The sequence below is a fragment of the Neophocaena asiaeorientalis genome, unplaced genomic scaffold, assembly GCF_003031525.2.
Source record: "Neophocaena asiaeorientalis asiaeorientalis breed wild unplaced genomic scaffold, Neophocaena_asiaeorientalis_V1.1 scaffold43, whole genome shotgun sequence".
In the NCBI taxonomy this organism is placed as follows: domain Eukaryota; kingdom Metazoa; phylum Chordata; class Mammalia; order Artiodactyla; family Phocoenidae; genus Neophocaena; species Neophocaena asiaeorientalis.
The window spans coordinates 8,259,407-8,274,917 of NW_020173674.1; the positions used below are offsets into that span (position 1 = coordinate 8,259,407).

General features: G+C 44.3%; 1 pseudogene; it reads right to left on the reverse strand.

Moving 5' to 3' along the window:
* Window positions 1-1,905: 1,905 nt before the first annotated feature.
* LOC112401990 (39S ribosomal protein L40, mitochondrial pseudogene) lies at window positions 1,906-4,876 on the reverse strand (annotated as a pseudogene).
* Window positions 4,877-15,511: the final 10,635 nt, after the last annotated feature.

Consider the following 15,511-nt stretch of genomic DNA (forward strand, 5'->3'; position numbering starts at 1 on the left):
GATCTTCCCGACGCAGGGCTCGAACCTGCGTCCTCTGCAGTTGCAGGCGGATTCTCAACCACTGCGGCACCAGGCAAGTCCCAGCTGTGTTCCTCTTCTTCCTTGCTAACAGAGTCCAAATTTCTTTAGATGGTAAGAGAAGGAGAGCCCCTCACTCAGCCTCGGGATGAATCATAATTGGTTTAACCCAAGGCCTGGAATCCCATTCCTATTATAGTGATTGGTTTGTGGGTCTGCATGTGACCTGGCTCTAGCCAATGAGAATCTAAGGGGCAGGCTGCTGGAGGGCTCCTGGGAAATATTTTCCTCCCTGAGAAAATAAGTGAGGACATCAAGGAGAAGCCTCTGCCTACATTCTTTGGATATTATCATGGGAAGATGAGAAGCTTAAAGCTGTGGCAGCCATCTTGAAACCATGAAGAGAAAGTGAGATTCACAGAGAAGCCAATGCATCAATCTGCCTTAGTTGAGAAGCTGAATTATCTAAACTTAGTACCTTCTCTTGACTTAAAAAAAAAATTGTGCTAAAATACACAAAACATCAAATTCACCATTTTAACCAATTTATTTTATTTATTTGTTTTTGTTTGTTTGTTTTTACTGTATGATATCACCCATATGTGGAATCTAAAACAAACAAACTGGTGAACACAACAAAAAAGAAACAGACTCACAGATATAGAGAACAAACCCATGGCTACCAGTGGGGAGAGGGAAGTGGGGAAGGACAACACAGAGGCAGGGGATCAAGAGGTACAAACCATTATGTATAAAATAAGCTACAAGGTTTGTTTTCTATGTTTGTGAGTCTGTTTCTGTTTTATAAATAAGTTCATTGGTATCATTTCTTTAGATTCCACATATAAGTGATATATGATATTTGTCTTTGTCAGACTTACTTCACTTAGCATGATAATCTTCAGGTCCATCCATGTGGCTGCAAATGACACTATTTCATTCTTTTTTATGGCTGAGTAATATTCCATTATCTATATATCTATATATATATACCTATCTCACATTTTCTTTATCCATTCATCTGTCGGTGGACACTTAGGCTGCTTTCATGTCTTGGTTACTAAAGCGGAAAGGGGACGGGAGGGTAAATTAGGAGGGTGGACACTTAGGTTGCTTTCATGTCTTGGTTACTAAAGCGGAAAGGGGACGGGAGGGTAAATTAGGAGTTTGGGATTAGCAGATACACACTACGATATATAAAATAGATTAGAAAACAAGGTTCCACTGTATAGCACAGGGAACTATATTCAATATCTTGTAATAAACTATAATGGAAAAGAATCTGAAAAAGAATATGTATATATGTGTGTGTGTGTATATAATATACGTATACAGCTGAATCACTTTGCTGTACACCAGAAACTAAGACAACATTGTAAATCAACTGTACTTCAATTTAAAAAAATAGATGAAGGGAATTCCCTGGCAGTCCAGTAGTTAGGATGTAGCTCTTTCACTACCGAGGGCTCGGGTTCAATTCCTGGACGGGGACCTAAGACCCCCCACAACTCACGTGGTGCGGCCAAAAGAAGAAAAAAGAGAAAAAGAAAGCCACAGGATATACCGTACAAGACAGGGAACGCGGCCAATATTCTACAATAACTATAAATGGCGCACGACCTCTGAAAATTGTGAACCGCCATACACCTGCAACCCACGCCACGCGGTACATCAACTACACCTCCGTTAAAAAAACAACAAAAACGGCATGCATCTTCCACGCTTCCAGTGTACTAGACATTTCTTGCTCCTCTTGTGCTATCAGAATGACTCCCTCTATAATAGATCAATGTGTTCTGAGATGTCCAAGTGGCCCAAGTCAAGCATTGAGCCCTGGTCATTCCGGCTCTCAGGGCCAGTGTGTTCTGTGGACAGCTGCCGACAGCTCTAACTCTTGAACTCCACCTGTGCGTACACCTTGGTGATGTCGTGGTACCTGCCTTCCGGGGGCTGGTAGTTGGAGATCGGCGGCGTGTACTCTAGCCCCTGTCTCTCAAAGGGGAATAGACTGGGGTCCCGCTCGGTGGCTGCCTCGTGGCGTTCCGGGGATGTGAGCCGCAGCTCCTGCAGATTCCCTGCCGGGCCTCAAGCATGGACCTGACGGCGTCCTTCTCCAACTCCATGTTGTAGAGCGACCACTTCTTCAGAAGCAGAGCTCTCTGCTCGCTCTCCTCCAAGGGGAGCTGCACCGCAGGCCGGTGTCTCACTTTCCCTGGGAACTTCACAGGCGTGATAAAACCCTTAAGGGGAATTAGCTCGCGGCTGTCATGGCATCCTTTTCTTCAAGCGGTCCTTGGCAGCTTGGCCTTTTGTTTGGATTTTTCTTCTCCTTCTTTTGCTCCTCCTCCTCCTTCCTCCTCTTCCTCTTTCTCCTGCTTCTCCTCCTCTTCCTCAGGGGCTCTGCTCTCTTGGGAACAAGCCCCCAGAAGCACAACCATGAAGCTCTCATGGTGTCTCTCATCTGTGTCTGCCAAGCTCCCAGAAGCTGGTTCAGGGGCACAGGGGCACTCCAGCAGGGACCTTCTAACCACTTTAAAGTGTATAACTCGGTGGTATTTGGTATGTTCACCATGTATGAAACCATTACCACTATCTAGTTGCAGAATATTTTCATCACTCCAAAAGGAAATCCCAATTCTCCTTGCCCCAGCCTCTGGCCATCCCTGCTCTATTTTCTGCATTTGCCTATTCTGAATATTTCAAATAAATAGAATCATTAGACAGTATGTGGCCTTTCGTATCTGGCTTCTTAGCATAATGTTTTCAAGGTTCATCTATGTTGCAACTTGTATCAGTACTTCATTTCTTTTTGAGGCTGAATAATATTCCACTGTATGGATATACCACATTTTATTTACCCATTCATCAGCGATGGACATTTGGGTTGTTTCCACCTTTTGGCTATTGTGGATAATACTGCTATGAACATTCATGTACGAGTTTTCGTTTGAACACCTGTTTTCACTTTTGAGTATATGCCTAGGAGTGGAACGATATGGTACTTCTGTGTTTAACTTACTGAGGAATTGCCAAAGTGTTTTCCACAGTGGCTGCACCATTTTATATCCCCACCAGCAATGCAGAACGGTTTTAATTTCTTTGCATCCCAGCCAACACTTGGCTGTTTTCTGTATTTATGATTATAGTCATTCTAGTGGATGTGAAGTGGTATCTTATTGTGGTTTTGATTTGCATTTACCTACTTACCAATGACAATGAACATTTTTTTCATGTGTTTTTTGGCCATTTGTATGTCTTTTTTGGAGAAATGTCTATTCAAGTCCTTTGCCCCTTTTTTTTTTTTTTTTTTTTTTGCGGTACGCGGGCCTCTCACTGCTGTGGCCTCTCCCGTCGCGGAGCACAGGCTCCGGACGCGCAGGCTCAGCGGCCATGGCTCACGGGCCCAGCCACTCCGCGGCACGTGGGATCTTCCCGGACCGGGGCACGAACCCGTGTCCCCTGCATCGGCAGGCGGACTCTCAACCACCACGCCACCAGGGAAGCCCCCTTTGCCCATTTTTGAATTGGGTTGTTTAGTTTTTGTTGTTGTTGAGATTTAGGAGTTCTCTATATAGTCTGAATATTAATCCCTTATCAGATATATGATGTGCAAATGTTTTCTCCCATTCTGTGGGTTGCCTTTTTACTCTGTTGATATTGGCTTTTGGTGCACAAAATGTTTAATTTTTGTAAAGTCCAATTTGTCTTTTTTTTTCTTTTGTTGCCTGTGACTTTGGATATATCCAAGAAATCACTGCCAAATGCCATGTCATGAAAATTTTGCCCTATATTTCCTCTAAGAGTTTTATAGTTTTAGGTCTTACACTTATCTTTGATTCGTTTTGTGTTAATTTTTAAAAATTGAAATGTTGTTAATGGACAGTATTATGTTATCATTATGTAATGCCCCTCCTTTATCCCTGCTTTGTCTAAAATTAATATAGCTACTACTACTTTCTTTTAATTAGTGTTAACATGGAATATCTTTCTCAATCCGCTTACTTTTTTTTTTTTTTTTTGAGCGCCACCAGGGAAGCCCTGCCCATCTGTTCTTGCATGCTGTCTACTATCCTTTAGAGCCCTTTTGGACATCATATTAGCATATTAATCATAGTTGTTTCAAATTCCTGGTCTGATCTTTCCAACATCCCTGCCAAGTGGTTCTGATGCTTGCTCTGTCTCTTCAAACTGTAGTGGGGTTTTTTTGTTTGTTTTGGTTTTGTTTTTTCCTTTTAGCATGTCTTGTCATTTTTTCTTGATAGCCAGGCATAATGTACTAGGTACAAGGAACTGCTGTAAATCAGCCTTTAGTAATGTGGTGATAAAGTGTGTGTGGGGGGAAGCATTCTACAGTCCCATGATTAGGTCTCACTCTTTTAGTGAGCCTGTGCCTCTGGACTGTGAACTTCACATGTGTTTCTTCGTTGTTTTACCCCTCTAGGGTGGGACAGGATGGCTAGAATTGTCTGGAGTTGGGTACTTCCCTTCCTCAAGGTCAATTAGGTTCTGATAAAACCCCAGCAGGTTAGGCCCTGGTTCAACATTTTCTCCTGAAGGCAAACCTTGTTAAGAACAGAATATTTGGCATATTTCAGAATGGTTCCTTTTCCCCTCCCCTTGCCAGAGCATGAGGGCTTTTTCTCTGATATTCACTGTGAGAACCAGGTAGAGCCCTTGCAGGTAAATCTCCCATAAGTGGATCCTCCTATGACAGGGTCCCCCTAGAGATTTTAACTCCGAGTGTCCACTCTAAGCTGCAAGAAATTCATCAACTATAATTCAGGTTTCCCTACCCAGCACTGGTGCCCATGGACGTTTCAGCTTGTGGGTTTCTGCTTGGGTAGATCTGATTCTCCATATTTGCCTGTCTGTCTCTCCAGTTTGAAGCGTGGCAGTTTGCTGCCCTCACTTCCGTGAATCTCACTGTCACAGGTCCCTGGCCCTCTGTGACCTTCTGTCACTTGTGACCTCACTTCTCTCACACGTCAAGAAGAGTTGCTGAGTTTTCAGTTTGTTCACCTTTTTTTTTGCGGCAGGCGGGTCTCTCACTGTTGTGGCCTCTCCCGTTGCGGAGCACAGGCTCCGGACGCGCAGGCTCAGCGGCCATGGCTCACGGGCCCAGCCGCCCCGCGGCATGTGGGATCTTCCCGGACCGGGGCACGAACCCGTGTCCCCTGCATCGGCAGGCAGACTCTCAACCACTGCGCCACCAGGGAAGCCCTGTTCACCTTTTTATTTGCTGTTAGGACAGACTAGCAACTTGCAAGCTTCTTAGGTGCTGCACCCAAAGGACCATTATCTTTTATCCAGATGACTTTAATCTTTCACCAGAGGATGTTCTACGTTTACTCTTTGGGCTCCTGCGCTGAGAAATTGATCACGTCAAGTTAGGGATTGAGCTGGATTGGGGATAAGTTCCAGTTTTATGAATACTCTATCTACCTTTGTTTCATCCTCATTTCTCAGGCATGAGCCTTCTGGGCTTTTGAATGAGAGCCTAGACATTCTCTGTCTCAGCCTGTGGGCTGTGGGAGGTTTTATTCTGTCTTTTGGAGGTTTTGAGTTTAACTCTCCCACCTCCCGCCCCACATATCTTCAAAATCTGGCCCCTTTGTTTCAGGCAGGCCCTCTTTCTGTAATTGGACTTTGGCTCCTAAACACCACACGACTGCAGAAGATTTTGCTCCCTCCAGCTTTTAGGGGCTTCCAGGAGCCCCCAGCTCCTCAGGACCACCAAAATCTTTGCTGGTTTCTCTTTCTCCCAGTAATGTTCCTTTGCCTGAGCTAAGCCTTTGTGTCCAGAATTGGCAGATGCCTCCAGAGAAAAATATTTGACCAGTGATCCTCAGCTTATTCAGGAATGAAGGCTCTTCTCTCTTTGGAATTTTAGTTCATCTCATTCAGTCATAGCTCTCTGCTGACTTTAAAAAGACGATTCTTGCAATTTTTTGGTTTTTCTTCTAACTTCTGCAGTGGGAGCATTGGTCTGCTGAAAACCTCTATATCCTGGTTGGAAACAGAAGTCTTTTGATCTTTTCTTAAATTCTGTATAATTTACTTTCATTATTTCTTCAAATATTTACTCCTCTCCAACTTTGTTTCTCTTTCTGAAGTCTTATTATCTGGATATTTTTACTTCTGCTTTAAGACTCTGTAACTCGTATTATTTCTTTTATATTTTCTAATTTTTTTTGAATCTTCCTTCAGGGAAAGTTATTCAATTTGGTCTTCCAGTTCACTAATATTTTCTTCAGCTGTATTCATTTATTTATCCCATCTACCTGGACTGATCAGCACTTCTGGTTCTGAAGGGCTACTAAGAATTTATCAGACTGTTATATTCACGTATTCATCAAATATTCATCGAATGCCTACCTTATGCCAGGCTGGGTTCTAGGCGTGGGAAATTCAATCACCAACTATACAAAGGAGGCTGAATAATTTAAACCTCTAGCTCAGATTCACACATGCAACAGCCTACTTGACATCAGAGGCATCTCAAACTCAACATGTCCAAAACTGAACCAGCGATCTTCCCCTAATCAGTATTCCCTTGGTGGCAAGTGGCAGAACTCCAAGTCAAACTGGTTTAAGCCGTAAAGCAAAATTATTGGCTTAGTTAACTGAAAAGTCCAGGGGTAGGATGACTTCAGGCCTGGCTGATTGATATTAGAGGCTCAATGATATTGACAAGACACGGTATCCGTTTTTCCATCTCTTGCTTCTGCTTTTTTCTCTGCCGACTTACTTTGTGGGATCTTGGTTCCCCCGCCAGGGATTAAACCCAGGCCCTCGGCAGTGAAAGCGTGGAGTCCTAACCACGGGACTGGCAGGGAATTCCCTCTGCTGACTTAACTTCTAGGCTTACCCTCCTCACATTAGGGTGAGATCGTCACCAGCACCAACAGGCTTACATGCTTCCAGCTCAGTGACTCCAGCAGACAGACAGAGATTCTGTTTTACCAATAATTCCATCATCAGCTCCAGGCTTGAGTCTTGCTGACTTTGCTTGGGTTTTGTGCCTTGCTATGAACCAATCATTGTAATTTGGAGGAGGAATCTTTGGATGAGCCAGGTCTAGGTCTTAGGCTGACTCCTGCAGCTGAAGTTATGTTCTGCTAGATTTGCAACCCAGTGAAATAAGAAAGCCTCTTTCCTGAGCGCTCCATCGAATGTTTGAAGGGGGTTCTCATCTGCCTGGCTTAGGACTCATGGCCTTTTCCAAACCAATGTCTGTGTCCTATTGGTAGGCCTGGATCTGGAGTTGCCAGATTTAATGAATAAAAATATGAGACATTCAGTTACATTTGAATTTCAGATAAATAATGAATAAAATGTGAAGATCCATATGTCCCAAGTAGGCATCCTGTACTTTATCTGGCAACATTAGCTGGGTCATACACCAGTCCCACAGTGTGGGGGATGAGATCAGCCACACCCAAACCACTTGGTTTAAGTGTGAGAAGCACAAGTGCAAAAGGAAAAATGGAGGTGCTGTTTCCAGAAAGAAGCACGGATGTGGACTGCACAAATGACAGTTGACCTTGATACTCTCTGTGCACAGCCAGTTCATTGCAACCCATTAGCCCTTCCCCATCTCCTTTATCCCTGCTGGGAGATCCCCATTTGGGGATAGCACTCCCTTGGTTTTAGGAATATAGGCTCTGCCCTCAGCCCCGGGGGATACATTATGATTACTCTAAACTACCAATGATAATCCTTTTCTTTTTTGCCAAATGACTGGTGTTAAAGAGAAAATTATTCATGACAATTGTTGACGATGATCAGGTAGACTATATTCAAGGGGCTACTACAATGAGGGTTTGTATTCAGGGAGGGAGATCTGGATCGACTTCAAACGCAATAAGGAAAAGTGGGGATTTATAGCCAAGGAGCAGGGTGGGGGCCAGTGGATGGAAATTTACTAAATGGAAACCTCAGGGGTGAGGGTGGGATTGTGGCTAAACCGACCTAACAGAGTCTTGCTAAAGCTGAATGATACAGAGCTGAATGTAGAAGCCCAGAAGTCAGGGCATAGATGAGAACAGAGTTCAAAGTAGCCTGACTGGAGTTGGCCAAGGAAGAATCTTTGTCGCTGATACAAATCTTCCAAGCTTCCTCTGTGTCCAGGTATGGTCATGCAGCCAGTCCTGGCCCATGAGAGGCAAGGGGAAATTTGCTGGGGAGTTTCTGGAGAGGATTTTGCTTCCCAGATAAGAAGACAGAGCCCCTGAAGGGAAGAACCTTGTGCCCCTGCTCCCTACTTTTTATTTGGAATGCTGGTGTGAGTACATGATATGTGGAGCTATGTCTGTCATGAGACAACAGACACAGGAGTAAAAAGCCAGCATGCAAAAAATGACGGGGCTGAAGAGTGGAAAGAGTCTGAGAAAACTCTGGAAACTCCAACCTCCGGGCTTCATCTGTAGACAATAAACAGCCTCTTATAGCTTAGCCTAGGCCTTCTGGTACTTGTAGCCATATGCTCCCCGGCTCATCTGCTCCCTCCCCTCAGCCTGCTTTTCTCCCAGCGTCCCACAGCTCAATAATTAACACCATCACCTTTCCTTCCACGCAAATCAAAACTTCACCGTCATCACTGGAGCCTCCCTCTCCTCCCCCTGTCCCTCCCCCGTTTCTGTTGAACTTCCTCAGTGACTCTGGAATCTGCCTGCATTCTACATTTCCACGTCCACTGTCGTATTCCTAGCAGCTCCTCTTTTCTCTCCTGGTCCAGTTCAAAGGCTTTCTATCCATCTCCAACAAAGCCTCTACTCTTTGTTCCCCTGCAATACCTTTCCACAGTTATCTTTTCAAAATATAAATCTGATAATGTCAACATCCCCCACAATGTTTAAACACCCTTCGGTCACCTCCTCTTACTCTTAGAAAAAAGACCAAAATCCTTAACTTGGCCCTGCCTCAAGCCATATCTCATCCATGCCACTTTCCTCTTTATATGAGTCTGTTTCCTTCCACCACAGGACCTTTGCACGTGCTGGAATACCTAGAATGATCTTCCCCACCTCCACTCCCCTGACGCACTCCTGCTCTGCCTTCAGATCTTTCCTTTACCCTGGCTTTCTCAGGTGAGCCTTTTCCTGTCCACAGAGACCCTCTCCATTGCTCTCAAGACCTAGGAGATGTCCACAGGTATCTCTTCCCTGCCTCCCCTGGAATCCTGCCAGGATTACCTTCAATTGCTGAGATCCTTCCCCTCTGGAACAATCCAGCTGCTTTGCTTCTGTGAACCCAGGCTTTCAAATCAATGACCTGCTAATTCTTCCACTGCAGTGAGAACAGAAGACAAATTAACATTTCAGTACATTATTCTGACGTACAAATAAGAAGGTAATTACATTCTTGTGTTTTCCTGACTGGGTTTTGCAGCAGACCACCATAGGTCCTTGAAATGCCTACAGGAAACCTAAAGTATGAGGACAATTGAACCAGGAGCAGAGGGAGAAATGCATTCCAGGTGCTGTATGTGTACAGCCTCCTCCTTGAGGCGTCCTGGAGTGCTAGTAGTTAGAGATGAGGATAAGGGGTAAGCTGGGCTGTGAAGGAATGGATTCTGATTCTGAGGGCAATGAGAAGCCAGAGGGCTTCAAGCAAGGGAGGTACTGCACCAGATTTGCTTTAGAAAGATCATTCTAGTGCTGTGTGTAGAATGGATTGCAGGGGACAAGACTGGGGCAGGGAGATAGAGGAGGAGGCTGATGCAGTGGTGCAGGAGAGATGATGGTGTGAAATTAATTAAGCAAGGAGGCCATTAGCCTGAGGGGGCTCTAATGCTACATCACCTATGGAAGCAAACCAAAATCTAAGCCTGCGAATATCTCAAGGTTATGAAAGCAAAACCTAAAGACTAACAACCACAAAGAGCCAACTAGGATTTAAGCTATAGCCAATCAATACTTTCCTTACTTTGCTTCCAGTTTTTCCATATAAAAGTTTTCTTCAGCTCCCATCAACAGAGCACTTCTAACCACATCCAGTTTGGCACTGCTTTATTTGAATTGATTTTTGCTCAAATAAATTCCCTAAAAATTTAGTATGCCTCGGTTTATCTTTTAACTGTTCTGGTGTCAGAAGTGGGATCCAAAGGAGATGCCAAACGGCCCTCAGAAGCAACAAGCAACCAGGCAGAGGTACCCGCTGAGCCCATTGAGCTCACTGCTTTCTTGCTACATCTGAAAGATGGGTAAGTTCCTTTCATGTCTGAGGTTTGCAGGTTTTGTGTTTGAAAGAGCTCCCTGAATTTATTCAAGTATTTCTTTCTCTGGACTGGGTCTGGGGGCCAGCTGACTTAAAAGAAACTGGACTGGGATGGGAACATATGTATATGTATAACTGATTCACTTTGTTATAAGGCAGAAACTAACACACCATTGTAAAGCAATTATACCCCAATAAAGATGTTAAAAAAAAAAAAAAGAAAAGAAACTGGACTGGGTCCAGGGTCACATTAGGTCTGACTTAAGCTGGACTGGGTCTGTTAGGGGAAATACTGACTGAAACTGCCCGCCCTGACCAGGCAACATAGTAACCACTTACATGAGTTATTTTAAACAGGAGGTCCTGGTAAGGAACACAGAACTAACAAGCTACCACCAACTGGAAGAATTCAGGAAAGGTCAAAATGAGCGAGGAGATGCCAGTCCATTTCTCCTTCCAACCTCCCAGAATCCTTCTCACTGGAATCCATCTTGGCTGAGTGATGCACGTACCACCAGGAAGGACCCTGAGTCAGAATGATTGGCCAGAGACAACCCGGAAACTAACCCCATTCCCATAAAACCCGAGACTGCAAGCCACGTGGCAAAGCAGTCCTCCTGGATTCCCTAACCCTCCTGCTCTCCACCCGGGTACCCCTTCCCAATAAAGTCTCCTGCTTTGTCAGCACGTGTGTCTCCTTGGACAATTCATTTCCAAGTGTTAGACAAGAGCCCACTTTGGGCCCTGGAAGGGGTCTCCCTTCCTGTGACAGGTCCAGTGTGAGGCCTTAGGTAATAAGGGGGAAAAAAAGAGAAAAATTGGTTCCCTGAGTCCAAAAAATCTGGGACTTCTCTGTCTGGGACCCTGGCTAACTATATGTATAAAATTATGGGCCCAAAATCTGTGTTTTTCTGAACTAGTGGGTTAAACTTACCAAAGATAACCTTAAATTGCAGTGGTCACAGTAGGGAACTTTTAACCTAGACAAGCATATCTTTACAAGGTGCTCTAGAGAAAAAAAGGGTCCCAAATCTCCCCAAAACAATGGGGTGCATTTTTTTTACTGGTATGCTGAAGCATCTTAGAAACTCAATGAATCGAAAATTGCTTCTTTAAAAGATTCTTTACAAAAACAAATGAAAAGTTTAAGCAACAAATTGACAGTGAATCTAAAAAAATCTAAGAAGTGCACACTGACTAACTTGACTCCAACTGCTCCTTCCCTTAAACCTCCCCTCCCTAAATTTTCTGAACCTACCAATCCCTTTACACCTTTTATTTTATTTAAAAAATCTATTTATTTATTCGTTGTGCTGGGTCTTTGTTGAGGCAGGCGGGCTACTTAGTTGCAGCAGGTGGGCTCCTTAGTTGCGACTCATGGGCTCCTTAGTTGTGGCTCATGGGCTCCTTAGTTGAGGCATGTGAACTCTTAGTTGTGGCATGCATGTGGGATCTAGTTCCCTGACCAGGGATCAAACCCAGGCCCCCTGCCTTGGGAGTGTGGAGTCTTCACAGCTGCTCTACCAGGGAAGTCCCACTCAATTGCCTTTTAAAGTGAGGCCCTCTGCTGAGCCTTGAATACTGAATGTAACCATCTTTTCTCATAGTCAAAGGCTGAATTAGGGCCATCATAAACGGTTCTCCAAATCCTCAAGAGAATCCTCAAAATTTTTATGAGGAATTTAGAATTCTAATTGCAGCCTACGATATGGGCTCCCAGATCGCTGCCAGTTTATTCATATGACATTAGGACCTAGCAATGCCCCCAAATAAATGACTGAAGCCCAGTGGGAAGCCCCCAAGAGTGATATTAAAGACCCACATGTGAACTGCTCTGCCAGGGATGGCCCAAAAGGCTCTAGAAAAATAGCCCAAGACCTACATGAAAAAAATTTTTTTAATTAATTAATTTATTTATGGCTGCGTTGGCTCTTTGCTGCTGTGCGCAGGCTTTCTCTAGTTGTGGCGACAGCGGGGGCTACTCTGTTGAGGTGCGCAGGCTTCTCATTGCGGTGGCGTCTCACACTGCAGAGCATGGGCTCTAGGCGTGCAGGCTCAGTAGTTGTGGCACACAGGCTTAGTTGCTCCACGGCATGTGGGATCTTTCCGGACCAGGGCTCGAACCTGTGTCCACTGCATTGGCAGGCGGATTCTTAACCACTGAGCCACCAGGGAAGTGCCTACTTGAAAGTACTGATAAGGTATTTCCTCAAAAGACTGACTGGTCTATCAGTCAATCTTGCAAACAACACAAAAAGAATAAAGCAGTCTCAGATCATAAGACAAAATTGGAAACCCTGTTTGTGAAATTCCGGGCTTTCTTTATTAAACGAACTCAGAAAACACCTTCATTTCCTTATTCATTAGCAAGCTCTGGCTGAACTAAGTAGCCTAATAAAGAGACACAAGCTGTGCTGGGAAGCCACTTTCTTGCTGGATTAATAGCCCTAGCTAAGCATTTTGAAAAAACCTTGGAGCGAGCTGAAATCCAAAAAGCCAACCAATTTACGGCCCTGAAGTTACAATAGTTCCAAGGGCCAAGGGGACCTCCACAAACACATTTCAAGCTAGAACCTAGAGATTCTTCACTCAGGAATGCTGTGCCCTGAAGTGTCTGCCTTTGCTGTAAACGAGTGGGGCACTGAAAAAAGCAATGCCCCCTGCTGAACCCATCGTTTAAGAGACCTCCACCTCTTAGTCCAGACTGCCTTTCCATTGGGGGAAGTCAAAAAATTTGATTACTGAAATAATAAGCATCGATGGGGCTCTGAGGGATCCTTTGGTAAGTTGCTCCCCAGGATTCCTCTAAATGAGAAAAGGGAAACTAAGATAAACAATGCAGAATGTGGCACAGTATCGGGGTTTACCATTGTCACTTTATCTATATTAAAACCCACTTTCACAAAACAGCAAAGCCCTTGGAGTAAAGTATTCCCATACTGAGGGTTTCTAGCCAAAGGCAAAGGGTATTTGTGTCTAAACTAAACTAGCCCAGATGACACTAGGGCCATTTTTGGGAAACCATACTTTTCTTCTGTGTGACGTGGCCCCAGTAAGCCTGTTAGGATGAGATTTGCATTCTAAAATAAAGAGTTACATAAAATTTAACCCAGAAGGAATTTCCTGACCCTCCTGAACCTGAGGTGTTCTGCTCTCTGCAAGCAGGAATTGATGAAATTGAGACTCTAAAGTATGAAAGCTCTTAACTCTCAGAAGTGCATGAATGCCGGACTTCCCTGGTGGCGCAGTGGATGAGAATTCACCTGCCAGTGCAAGGGACACGGGTTCAAGCCCTGGTCCAGGAAGATCCCACATGCCGCAGAGCATCTAAGCCCATGTGCCACAACTACTGAAGCCCGTGTGCCTAGAGCCTGTGCTCCACACAAGAGAAGCCACCACAATGAGAAGCCTGTGCACTGCAACGAAGAATAGGCCCCAACTCGCCACAACTAGAGAAAGCCCACGCACAGCAACAAAGACCCAACGCAGCCAAAAAAAAAAATGCGTCTCCAGGGCTCCTTAGTTGCAGCATGTGGGCTCTTTAGCTGTGGCAGGTGGGCTCCTTAGTTGTGGCAGGAGGGCTCCATAGTTGTGGCATTCAAACTCTTAGTTGCAGCATGCATGTGGGATCTAGTTCCCTCACCAGGGATCGAACCTGGCCCCCCTGCATTGGGAGCGTGGAGTCTTATCCACCGGACCACCTGGGAAGTCCCACACAATATTGATTCTTCCAATCCAAGAACATGGTATATCTCTCCATCTGTTTGTGTCATCTTTGATTTCTTTCATCAGTATCTTATAGTTTTCTGAGTACAGGTCTTTTGCCTCCTTAGGTAGGTTTATTCCTAGGTATTTTATTCTTTTTGTTGCAGTGGTAAATGGGACTGTTTCCTTAATTTCTCTTTCTGATTTTTCATTGTTAGTGTATAGGAATGCAAGAAATTTCTGTGTATTCATCTTACATCCTCCAACTTTACCAAATTCATTGATTAGCTCTAGTAGTTTTCTGGTGGCATCTTTAGGATTTTCTATGTATAGTATCATGTCATCTGCAAGCAGTGACAGTTTTACTTCTTTTCCAATTTGGATTCCTTCTATTTCTTTTTCCTCTCTGATTGCCATGGCTAGGACTTCCAAAACTATGCTGAATAATAGTGGCAAGAGCGGACATCCTTGTCTTGTTCCGATCTTAGAGGAAATGCTCTCAGTTTTTCACCATTGAGAATGATGTTTGCTGTGAGTTTGTTGTATATGGCCTTTATTATGTTGAGGTAGGTTCTCTCTATGCCCACTTTCTGCAGAGTTTTTTTTAATCATATATGGGTGTTGAATTTTGTCAAAACCTTTTTCTGCATCTATTGAGATGATCGTATGGTTTTTATTCTTCAATTTGTTAATATGGTGTATCACATGGATTGATTTGCATATACTGAAGAATCCTTGCATCCCTGGGATAAATCCCACTTGATCATGATGTATGACCCTTTTAATGTGTTGTTGGATTGTTTACTAGTATTTTGTTGAGGATTTTTGCTTCTATGTTCATCAGTGATATTGGTCTGTAATTTTCTTTTTTTGTGATATCGTTGTCTGGTTTTGGTATCAGGGTGATGGTGGCCTCATAGACTGAGCTTGGGAGTGTTCCTCCCTTTGTAATTTTTTGGAACAGTTTGAGAAGGATGGGTGTTAGCTCTTGCCTAAATGTTTGCTAGAATTTGCCTGTGAAGCCATCTGGTTCTGAACTTTTGTTTGTTGGAAGGTTTTTTTTTTTTTTGGCTGCATTGGGTCTTCACTGCTGCGCAAGGGGTTTCTCTAGTTGCGGCGAGTGGGGGCTACTCTTCTTTGTGGTTCATGGGCTTCTCATTGTGGTGGCTTCTCTTGTTGCAAAGCACAGGCTCTAGGCGCATGGGCTTCAGAAGTTGCAGCACGCGGGCTCAGTAGCTGTGGTGCATGGGCTTAGTTGCTCCATGGCATGTGGGATCTTCCTGGACTAGGGTTCGAACCCCTGTTCCCTGCATTGGCAGGTGCATTCCTAACTGCTGTGCCACCAGGGAAGTCCCTGTTGGAAGATTTTAAATCACAGTTTCAATTGCATTACTTTTGATTGGTCTGTTCATATTTTCTATTTCTTCCTGGTTCGGTCTTGGAAGGTTGTACTTTTCTAAGAATTTGTCCACTTCATGTTAGGATATGACTTATACTTATACCTCATGCTGTTGAGAGTCTATTAAACTCCCAACAGACTCACCATTTTTCAGCAAGCCGACTAACTGAG